Source organism: Drosophila willistoni, unplaced genomic scaffold, assembly GCF_018902025.1.
Source record: "Drosophila willistoni isolate 14030-0811.24 unplaced genomic scaffold, UCI_dwil_1.1 Seg354, whole genome shotgun sequence".
In the NCBI taxonomy this organism is placed as follows: Eukaryota; Metazoa; Arthropoda; class Insecta; order Diptera; family Drosophilidae; genus Drosophila; species Drosophila willistoni.
In genome coordinates this window covers 20,727-33,609 of record NW_025814303.1, presented here as the reverse complement: position 1 = coordinate 33,609, position 12,883 = coordinate 20,727, and positions in this window count along the sequence as shown.

Sequence of the window (12,883 nt, the reverse complement as noted above, 5' to 3'; positions counted from 1 at the left end):
TTCAAGTCCAGTGTAGTAAAAACCTTTCCTCCTTGCAATTGATCAATTACACTGTCCATCAATACTATCGGAAAATTATCGCGAATTATCTTTTCATTCAATTTTCTATAATCGCAGCACAACCTTTTAGCTCCGTTTGACTTTGCTACCAATACTATAGGGGATGCATACATCGATGTACTATCTCGAATAATTCCTTCCTCAAGCCATTCTTGTATCTGATTGTCTACAATCTGCTGATCGCAGTAGGCCAACCGTCTTGGGTGTTGGTATACGGGAATATCATCTTTCAAAATAATTCTCATTTCAATCTTCGCATCAGGATTGCGTTTTGGCTTGTATCGCTCAACTATCATTTCGACCTCTTTAGCCTGTTCTTGGCTTAAATGAGACAACTCTAAACCGATTTCGTCCTTCCCTTCAAAAACTGTGCAGACATCTTCAAATTGTTTCATCCAATCCTCAACAGATTCAGTATTTTCTTCTTCTAACTTCTGCTTACTGCTAATCAAAAACTGAGTGCCATTTTTTGTTACCTTCATATCAACACTATCAAGAATCGTTCTTCCCAAAATAGCGTCAAACCCCATGTCCTGATCGGGAACTACATGAAACTCAACTACTATTTTAATTTTGTCGATGATCACCATTAAAGAGAAACTACCAAACGTTAAAATTTTCGCATCTCCTATTCCTACAAACACTTTCCAGGACCTGTTAGTTGTTTAACTCCTAGCTTCCAAAAAATACTTCGACGAATCAAGCACATATCTGCTCCTGTATCTATGAGCCCTTTAAATTCAATATTCTCATAGCTAACCTTCTTTAGCTCTAACCCAGACGGAGTGAACGTACTCGAACTAACTTCAACTTTGTCATGTTGAACAACATTCGCGTGCTTTTCTCGTTTAATCTGCGTTTCGATACTACACTGAGCTGCACGATGACCTGGCTGACCGCACTTAAAACACTTTCGATCGGACTTAGGACAATCTTTTCTTAAATGAGTCGCCTCTCCGCAACCAAAACATTTTCTCTCTCGAGCCTGTACTGCCTGTGCTTCACTTGAACCATATGCCTTACTTTCAAATCTGTTCGTTGCCCTGTATGAATCACGCCCCTTCTTATAAACTTCGATTTGAAACTTTAACTCTGAAATATTGCGAGCTTGGAATAACATCATTTTGTTGGTTTTTGTATCCGGAATACCTTTAACGAAGTACTCTATCAGACTCTCCTCATCTACGTTTACCGGCTTCGCAATTTCCATCAATGCATATAAGTATTCATTTAGAGTTTCGCCTTTCTTCTGTTGGCGCTGATTTAACTTTTTATGTACTGCAGCTGAAGATATTTTTACACTAAACTCAGCCTGAAGAGCTGTTTTCAAAGAACTCCAGTTTTTAATATTTCTCTGACTCCTTATGAAAGATTTTGCCGCCCCACACAATAACTGTTTTCCATACACAAATAACTGTAATTCATTCCACTGTACCGTGGCTGCACATTCTTCTAGTTCTTCAATCCATTGAGCAATGTTAGGAATATCTGAACCAGAATACTGTGACACACTGTCCTCAACATCTTTCAAAGTAAACCATGATCTCTCGGGTCTAACTACGTTTTCTGCTGCAATCTCTAGTCCCCCATTCGCTGTTACCACTGACTGATCGTCTGATTCCTCATCTTCCTCCTGCACACCATAATGGGTGAGTAACCTATTCTGCAAATCCCGTTTCCTGCCAGTCGTAGGTAGCCCTAGTTCGGATAATTTCGATCGCAAAGCCACCACGCTTAGAGACAGAATCTCTGCAAGCTCCATCTCAATTACAAGAACTTAAAATAACGTACAATTCTTCTTATACTATGTTAGTATTATTTTCTAGCTTTGAAAATTGTTATCAGTTTTCGCTAGATCTTCAGATCATAACATACGCTTTTCCCGTCTTTCGTTGGTCCCACGTCGTCCTGCTTTGTCGTCGTCTTCGATGTTGATTAGTCTTATCGCCAAATTCCTTCACAAATCCTCTCTCAGCAACAATATTGAAGTTTCTCGCCAACCTTTGAGTTGTTGCCGCTGCCAAAATTTTTTCACGCCGCCGCCACCAGAAGTTGATCACACCACCGCCACCAACGCAGTTCACTCCTAGAACTCAACGCTAGTCTCCGTTGTTCACGCCGTCACCACCAGATTTTGTCCACTACTAACGCAGTTCACTCCTAGAACTCAACGCTAGTCTCCGTTGTTCACGCCGTCACCACCAGATTTTGTCCACTACTAACGCAGTTCACTCCTAGAACTCAACGCTAGTCTCCGTTGTTTACGCCGTCACCACCAGATTTTGTCCACTACTAACGCAGTTCACTCCTAGAACTCAACGCTAGTCTCTGTAGAATTTCAAATTCGTTGCGTCCAGCCCTGGCTAACCGCTGTACACTTCTCCAGCAGTTAACACAACCTTGAAAAGTTGTTGCCACCAACACTGGTAAACTACTGTACACTTCTCCAGCAATCTACACAGCCTCCGTTGTGGCAGCCTCGTATCGCCTTTGCAACCTTGAATAAATCTTGCAACCGGAATCGTTGTTGCCCTTCGATCCGTTCCTGCCTTGCCTTATTATTGCTGGTGTATCTCAATGGTACCTTCTTCGGCCAACTTCACGAATATTTCGTCACGTGCTGCGAAAATTCCAGAACCACCTTTCTGATCAGCTTTCTCACTCCTTCTGCAGTTTCCTTATGTCAGCGTCACTTGCTGTCTCCCTCGTCGGCCAAATTTTCTAGTTCTTGTTGCTCGCCGATACCGCGCTTTTACTGCAGCTATCTCTCTTCCTCTCGTGAACGTTTCTTCGAGGCAGCGTCACTTGCTGTCTCCCTCCTTCTTAGAATTTTACAAGTTTTAACGAATTTGTAAAATTCAATAGCCAATGTCAATTGTTTCACTTTTAAGCTGTCATCCCGGACGAGCCCCCAATTTGTCGTATTTATTTTACGGGTTTTTATTGGCGGTTAGTTTGACAATTGAATATTATGGCTTTGATATGAAAAAGAAAAGAAATTGGCTCCAGGTCTGTCCCGAGGCGTGTGCTCGCTTTCGTTGCAAACTTCCAAGTCCAGTGTGACCGTCATTTATTATTAGGTTATGCCGGCCTAGCCCCACGAACTGGCTTCAGAAACGATGACCGCTTCTGGTTCTTTTGTTGTCTATAGGTACCTCATCACCGGTTCCTACACACATTAAAAAAAAACCCAAAACCATTCCATTCCAAAAACCATTCTATAATATATAAGAAAATTTGCAATTTCATAAATGATCAACAAATTAATTTGTAATTACTTAAAAAAAATATATAGCTCGAAACTTTAACGCATATCGATTTATATTCAAAGATAATTAAATCAATATCAAAACCAGGGTGCCGGGGCTAACTTTGACCGCGTCAAAGTTTGTATACCCTTGCAAGTTTTTTATGTAAAAGGTATAATATTTGCGAAAGAACGGCTTAGGAAATAACGAACATATTGATCAAAGTCACTGTTCACCACCGATTGTTCCTATGGGAGCTATATGATATAGTCGCCCGATCTTAATCAAATTTGGCACAGTCATTAATAGTTATGCTAAACTGAGAAATATAAATTTTTATGACAATTGCTTCAAAAGTAACGAAGTAATTCACAAAAGTCACTGTTTTCGAAAGATCGTTCCTATGGGAGCTATATGATATAGTCACCCGATCTTGATCAAATTTGGCATAGTCGTTTATATGTGTAATTAACTCACCAATATTAAATTTCACGACAATAGCTAAAAAAATAACGAAGTTATTAAGAAAAGTCACTGTTCGTGACTTTGGCGTTTGTATGGGAGCTATATGATATAGTGATCCGATCCGGCTGAATCCGAGATATACAACGCCTGCAGTATATACAAGCCTACATGCAAAATTTCAGCTCTGTAGCTCTTACGGTCTAGGAGGAGTTTGCGTTGATCCAGACGGACGGACGGACGGACGGACGGACGGACGGACGGACGGACGGACGGACGGACGGACGGACGGACATGGCTATATGAACTCGTCTCGTCATGCTGATCAAGAATATATATACTTTATATGGTCGGAAATGCTTCCTTCTATGCGTTGCACACTTCTGACCAAAATTAATATACCCTTTTTGCAAGGGTATAAAAAATATTCTAAATACTCGGCATAGTTTCATGAACATTAACTTCTCTTTTTTTTTTTTTTTTTTACTTCGACCCACTGTGCAAAAGCAAAACGCAACGCTTACATATGCAGCATATAAAAATTAACCGTTCAAATTTTTTTCAACTCTTCACATACAAAATGTTTCAATAAAACAATTATGCATATTTATTCACTCTTGCCTTTTTTTCTTTGATACTTTTCACTTTTCAGTTCATTCTCTTTTTTTCTTTTCTTTACGCATGATTTTATTTGAAACACATTAGAAGTATATAAAAATATATAGAGGGGCAAACGGAGTGGAGATAAGCAACGACAATTGTTTTCGCTTTTGTCTTTGCATTGAATACTCTTGCTTAACGTCTCCGACTTCGCTTTATATTTTGGTAACAAAAAATGTAGTAGAAAAAACTCACCCTTGTAGCGTCCGACGAAGGCCTTCGAGGAATTGCTGTAGAGGCTATAGATTTAATTTAATTTTTTTGTATTAATTATGTTCACATTTTTTGTTTCGTTACCAAGTAAAGCAATTGCTCATGCTTTTTTTTTTTAAATTTTTTTTTCTTTTATATTTTCACTTCTTCTTCCTCTGTTATAGATTTTTTTTTGACCTTTCAATTTTGCATTAGATTTCATTTTTCCATTTTTTTGTTTTTGCTCCTTTTTTTCATTTTTAGCCTATGTTACCTCGCGACTTAAAAAAAATTTTGGTTTTGCACAGTGTGGCTCGAAATGTTGCTTTGCGTTTTCTTCTTTGTATACTTTTTTTTTTCACTTGCTTCACTCCTTTTGCTTTTTTTTTTTTTCTTATTACCAATTATTACTTGTACACTAACTTATTCTAGCTTTCGATTATAATATATTACCTAGGTTTAAACAAAAGAAGAAGTTAAAAATTTTCGTTTTCACTATGGCTTTCTGGCTTAAACCCTTTTTTACTTGATTTTCACTTTTTAACTCGAATACAATTTATTCTTTGGGCTGCGTGTTTTCGCTGTTTTCACTTTTCACCGCTTGCCGCGTGTCGTATCGAAATTTGACTGATCAGATGGTCGCCAATGTAATTGTTTCGTCTCTTTGGTGAATAACTTCTTCCCTGCTTGCACTATCCAACATAAATGTCTTGGACTTCTGGCTTTGGAAATCATTGACACCAAAATTTGGGCTTTACGTTTGTCTAACAAAAAAATTGTATACGTATACATGATAAAATGTGAATGTCGTTAATGCGTTTTTTTTCTTTTCTTTAGAGCTGTATAATTACCTTCTGCTTAATCAAAGCAATACATTTGAATTTCCTTTTTTCTTTTCCATCATGAACAAACATACCGAGACTTTGAAAATCTGCGTGCAAATTTTATTTGCAAAAATTACCAAATTTTAATGATTCAAAGAAAAATTAGCACTTACTCAAGAAGTATATCTTGAAATAGAGAACACCAACATCAATGGTTTCTTTTTTATTTCCGATTCAAGCCCATGAAGGATGGCTTGTATTTATTCGGATTAAAAATTTACTTGGGTTATTTTAACCACAAAAGAAAAATGACATATTAATTTTTTCTCACTTCCTGCAAAGGACTGTTCCGCTCGGTTGCCAATTTGAAAAGAATTTATCAAGATAGTTCGCCTATGCTCTATGCCTAGCTTTGATCTTCGTTTAGACCCGAAGTCAATTGTCAAAGTGACATTATCCGCTATTGGCATAATGGGAAAAAGAAATGTACCACTGTGGTGAACTTTCTTTCTGCAATCAAGCAGTGCATTCGCGGGTCTTTTAAATGCTGCCTTCCTTTCTTTTTTTACTTTTTTTTTTTTTCTTTTGAGCTGCAAGTTTTACTCAAGGCACCTCCACAACCACAGACGAATTCTAGAGTTTTCTCGGGGAATTAGTCTGAAAACCTCATTGTTTAATATCCTTGGCATGATATGTTCCTTGTAGTTTTCCTTGCAGGTCTTCTAAAACATAATAACAATTCCCTAAACATTCCCTGACTCTAGATTTCACCCATTGAGGATTGAATTTCGCATTCGTATTTTTCTGAAAATTACTCTGGCTGAAGTTTCTTCTGAATACTTCTTGCCCTATCCTAAAATGAATTTGCCGAGTGCGCAAGTTATACTGCTTGGCGTTTTTATCTGCTGCTGATGCAATTTGCTGTTTTATTTCTTTTCTCAACAACTGCAATTGATCGTCTTTCCTAAGGGGATTAAGTGATTCATCTAATAAATTGAACTTACTTAGTAGACTATAATGAGACCCATGTGTAATCATATCAAAGCCAAAAACTGCATGATATGGAGAACAATTAATGCTCACATGATGACCATTCCGCAGAGCACAACTAATAGCTGGAATATGTTCATCCCACTCTCTATGATCATCGTTAAGATAAGCTCTAATCGCTGCTATGATTGATCGATTCACCCGTTCTGAGGCGTTGGCTTGAGGTGAATACAACGCTGTATATACATGCTTAATACCAAGCTTCGTTAGCCACGCGTTAAATTCGACCGCTTTGAATTGTGCTCCGTTATCGCTTACTAGGATTTCCGGAATACCAAACATAAAGAAAATATGATCCTGAAGAAACTCCTGTATTAAACGAGATGTCAACTTCTTCAACGGACAAAGCCAATGAAATTTGGAAAAGTGATCCAAAACTATTACCAACCCAATATGCCCTCGCTTACTGCGTGGATATGGACCGAGCAGGTCTATGTATAACCTTTGAAAAGGACGCATTGAAACTGCTGGCTTTCCCAACGGCGGTTTTAAAATGTAATTCGGGGCTTTGGTAGACTTCGAAATATCACAGTTACGTACATAATCTCTCACTTGTGACACCATGCCTGGCCAATAAAAAAATCTCCTTATTAATTCTAGGGTCTTAGCCATTCCTCCATGTGCTGATATAACACTATTATGAGCACTGCCTATGACTTCAGTCGTCAAACCAGATGGAATCCACAGTTTCCATCTCGATTCTTGATTTTCTAAATTTCCATCATCATGTTCAGTTCGTATATAGACTAAACCATCTACTCGTATATCTGGATACTCTCCCAGACTATCTAAAAACTTTTTTTTCAAATTCTGATATTCACTATCACCAAAACAGTTGGAATTTAAATCAACACCAGGATAAACTTCTTCTAGTGCACTTATTTCTTCTTCTATGGCTTATCGTGAACTTGTAACTTTGCAATTTCATGGCCCATCTAGCCAACCGTCCCTTCAAATTAGGTTGCTTCATCAGCCACAAAAGGCTCGCATGATCCGTAATCAATTCAAACTGCTGCATCTCAATATAGCATCTAAACCTGTCGATTGCTTATAATGCTGCTAAACATTCCCGCTCCGTTACACTGTAGTTTCGTTGAGCTGAACTCAGTTTCTTGGACATAAATACAATTGGTTTTTCTTCTCCTTCATCAGACATTTGAACTAACGTAGCGCCTATGCCGACATCGCTCGCATCGCAATGCACATAGAACTTCCGTTCAAAGTTCGGGTTCTGCAAAACTGGAGCTGAAGTCACCGCAGACTTAAGCTTTTCAAAGGATTTCTGAGCTTGCTCGTTCCAGACAAATTTCTTTTTCGACGACAGAAGCTCGGTGACTGAAAAACTAATATCTGAAAAGTTAGGTATAAATCGTCTATACCATCCGACTACTCCCATAAACGCTCTTACTTGTTTAACTGTTTTCGGAATTGGCCATGACTGAATCGCGTCTGTTTTTGATGTGTCAGTTGAAATTCCTCCATTGCCTACTATATATCCTAAAAATGCAACTTTTGTGACACAAAATTTGCTCTTTGCCACATTTAAAGTTACATTCGCCATTCGAAATTGCTCAGCTAGCTTGGCTAACACAATAAGATGTTCCTCAAAGCTTTCTATTACTACACATAAATCGTCTAAGTATTGATCAAATTTGGCATAGTCGTTTATATGTGTAATTAACTCACCAATATTAAATTTCACGACAATAGCTAAAAAAATAACGAAGTTATTAAGAAAAGTCACTGTTCGTGACTTTGGCGTTTGTATGGGAGCTATATGATATAGTGATCCGATCCGGCTGAATCCGAGATATACAACGCCTGCAGTATATACAAGCCTACATGCAAAATTTCAGCTCTGTAGCTCTTACGGTCTAGGAGGAGTTTGCGTTGATCCAGACGGACGGACGGACGGACGGACGGACGGACATGGCTATATGAACTCGTCTCGTCATGCTGATCAAGAATATATATACTTTATATGGTCGGAAATGCTTCCTTCTATGCGTTGCACACTTCTGACCAAAATTAATATACCCTTTTTGCAAGGGTATAAAAAATATTCTAAATACTCGGCATAGTTTCATGAACATTAACTTCTCTTTTTTTTTTTTTTTTTACTTCGACCCACTGTGCAAAAGCAAAACGCAACGCTTACATATGCAGCATATAAAATTAACCGTTCAAATTTTTTTTCAACTCTTCACATACAAAATGTTTCAATAAAACAATTATGCATATTTATTCACTCTTGCCTTTTTTTCTTTTGATACTTTTCACTTTTCAGTTCATTCTCTTTTTTTCTTTTCTTTACGCATGATTTTATTTGAAACACATTAGAAGTATATAAAAATATATAGAGGGGCAAACGGAGTGGAGATAAGCAACGACAATTGTTTTCGCTTTTGTCTTTGCATTGAATACTCTTGCTTAACGTCTCCGACTTCGCTTTATATTTTGGTAACAAAAAAATGTAGTAGAAAAAACTCACCCTTGTAGCGTCCGACGAAGGCCTTCGAGGAATTGCTGTAGAGGCTATAGATTTAATTTAATTTTTTTTGTATTAATTATGTTCACATTTTTTGTTTCGTTACCAAGTAAAGCAATTGCTCATGCTTTTTTTTTTTAAATTTTTTTTTCTTTTATATTTTCACTTTCTTCTTCCTCTGTTATAGATTTTTTTTTGACCTTTCAATTTTGCATTAGATTTCATTTTTCCATTTTTTTGTTTTTGCTCCTTTTTTTCATTTTTAGCCTATGTTACCTCGCGACTTAAAAAAATTTTGGTTTTGCACAGTGTGGCTCGAAATGTTGCTTTGCGTTTTCTTCTTTGTATACTTTTTTTTTTTCACTTGCTTCACTCCTTTTGCTTTTTTTTTTTTTCTTATTACCAATTATTACTTGTACACTAACTTATTCTAGCTTTCGATTATAATATATTACCTAGGTTTAAACAAAAGAAGAAGTTAAAAATTTTCGTTTTCACTATGGCTTTCTGGCTTAAACCCTTTTTTACTTGATTTTCACTTTTTAACTCGAATACAATTTATTCTTTGGGCTGCGTGTTTTCGCTGTTTTCACTTTTCACCGCTTGCCGCGTGTCGTATCGAAATTTGACTGATCAGATGGTCGCCAATGTAATTGTTTCGTCTCTTTGGTGAATAACTTCTTCCCTGCTTGCACTATCCAACATAAATGTCTTGGACTTCTGGCTTTGGAAATCATTGACACCAAAATTTGGGCTTTACGTTTGTCTAACAAAAAATTGTATACGTATACATGATAAAATGTGAATGTCGTTAATGCGTTTTTTTTTCTTTTCTTTAGAGCTGTATAATTACCTTCTGCTTAATCAAAGCAATACATTTGAATTTCCTTTTTTCTTTTCCATCATGAACAAACATACCGAGACTTTGAAAATCTGCGTGCAAAATTTTATTTGCAAAAATTACCAAATTTTAATGATTCAAAGAAAAATTAGCACTTACTCAAGAAGTATATCTTGAAATAGAGAACACCAACATCAATGGTTTCTTTTTTATTTCCGATTCAAGCCCATGAAGGATGGCTTGTATTTATTCGGATTAAAAATTTACTTGGGTTATTTTAACCACAAAAGAAAAATGACATATTAATTTTTTTCTCACTTCCTGCAAAGGACTGTTCCGCTCGGTTGCCAATTTGAAAAGAATTTATCAAGATAGTTCGCCTATGCTCTATGCCTAGCTTTGATCTTCGTTTAGACCCGAAGTCAATTGTCAAAGTGACATTATCCGCTATTGGCATAATGGGAAAAAGAAATGTACCACTGTGGTGAACTTTCTTTCTGCAATCAAGCAGTGCATTCGCGGGTCTTTTAAATGCTGCCTTCCTTTCTTTTTTACTTTTTTTTTTTTTTCTTTTGAGCTGCAAGTTTTACTCAAGGCACCTCCACAACCACAGACGAATTCTAGAGTTTTCTCGGGGAATTAGTCTGAAAACCTCATTGTTTAATATCCTTGGCATGATATGTTCCTTGTAATTTTCCTTGCAGGTCTTCTAAAACATAATAACAATTCCCTAAACATTCCCTGACTCTAGATTTCACCCATTGAGGATTGAATTTCGCATTCGTATTTTTCTGAAAATTACTCTGGCTGAAGTTTCTTCTGAATACTTCTTGCCCTATCCTAAAATGAATTTGCCGAGTGCGCAAGTTATACTGCTTGGCGTTTTTATCTGCTGCTGATGCAATTTGCTGTTTTATTTCTTTTCTCAACAACTGCAATTGATCGTCTTTCCTAAGGGGATTAAGTGATTCATCTAATAAATTGAACTTACTTAGTAGACTATAATGAGACCCATGTGTAATCATATCAAAGCCAAAAACTGCATGATATGGAGAACAATTAATGCTCACATGATGACCATTCCGCAGAGCACAACTAATAGCTGGAATATGTTCATCCCACTCTCTATGATCATCGTTAAGATAAGCTCTAATCGCTGCTATGATTGATCGATTCACCCGTTCTGAGGCGTTGGCTTGAGGTGAATACAACGCTGTATATACATGCTTAATACCAAGCTTCGTTAGCCACGCGTTAAATTCGACCGCTTTGAATTGTGCTCCGTTATCGCTTACTAGGATTTCCGGAATACCAAACATAAAGAAAATATGATCCTGAAGAAACTCCTGTATTAAACGAGATGTCAACTTCTTCAACGGACAAAGCCAATGAAATTTGGAAAAGTGATCCAAAACTATTACCAACCCAATATGCCCTCGCTTACTGCGTGGATATGGACCGAGCAGGTCTATGTATAACCTTTGAAAAGGACGCATTGAAACTGCTGGCTTTCCCAACGGCGGTTTTAAAATGTAATTCGGGGCTTTGGTAGACTTCGAAATATCACAGTTACGTACATAATCTCTCACTTGTGACACCATGCCTGGCCAATAAAAAATCTCCTTATTAATTCTAGGGTCTTAGCCATTCCTCCATGTGCTGATATAACACTATTATGAGCACTGCCTATGACTTCAGTCGTCAAACCAGATGGAATCCACAGTTTCCATCTCGATTCTTGATTTTCTAAATTTCCATCATCATGTTCAGTTCGTATATAGACTAAACCATCTACTCGTATATCTGGATACTCTCCCAGACTATCTAAAAACTTTTTTTTCAAATTCTGATATTCACTATCACCAAAACAGTTGGAATTTAAATCAACACCAGGATAAACTTCTTCTAGTGCACTTATTTCTTCTTCTATGGCTTATCGTGAACTTGTAACTTTGCAATTTCATGGCCCATCTAGCCAACCGTCCCTTCAAATTAGGTTGCTTCATCAGCCACAAAAGGCTCGCATGATCCGTAATCAATTCAAACTGCTGCATCTCAATATAGCATCTAAACCTGTCGATTGCTTATAATGCTGCTAAACATTCCCGCTCCGTTACACTGTAGTTTCGTTGAGCTGAACTCAGTTTCTTGGACATAAATACAATTGGTTTTTCTTCTCCTTCATCAGACATTTGAACTAACTTAGCGCCTATGCCGACATCGCTCGCATCGCAATGCACATAGAACTTCCGTTCAAAGTTCGGGTTCTGCAAAACTGGAGCTGAAGTCACCGCAGACTTAAGCTTTTCAAAGGATTTCTGAGCTTGCTCGTTCCAGACAAATTTCTTTTTCGACGACAGAAGCTCGGTGACTGAAAAACTAATATCTGAAAAGTTAGGTATAAATCGTCTATACCATCCGACTACTCCCATAAACGCTCTTACTTGTTTAACTGTTTTCGGAATTGGCCATGACTGAATCGCGTCTGTTTTTGATGTGTCAGTTGAAATTCCTCCATTGCCTACTATATATCCTAAAAATGCAACTTTTGTGACACAAAATTTGCTCTTTGCCACATTTAAAGTTACATTCGCCATTCGAAATTGCTCAGCTAGCTTGGCTAACACAATAAGATGTTCCTCAAAGCTTTCTATTACTACACATAAATCGTCTAAGTATCCAAAAGTACAATATTTTAATTCAGGGGGTATTATTTCATCCATTAGTCTACGCATTGTTTACGCGGCATTACACAAACCAAATGGCATAACCACAAAATGATACAATAGACGACCAGGTACTGTAAATGCTGTGATTGCTTTTAATTCCTCACTCAAACCTATTTGCCAAAAAGCATCCTTCAAATCTATCTTGGAGATGATGTTAGCTTTTGGTAGTCTTGCGAAAATTCCATTGATGCTGGGCAGTGGGTATGCGTCTTTCTTTGTAACCTCGTTAATACGTCGTGCATCTAAGCATAAACGAACTTTTCCAGAGTTAATCACCAAACGCATGGGCGAACTCCAAGGACTATTTGACTTCTCAATAACTCCTAGCT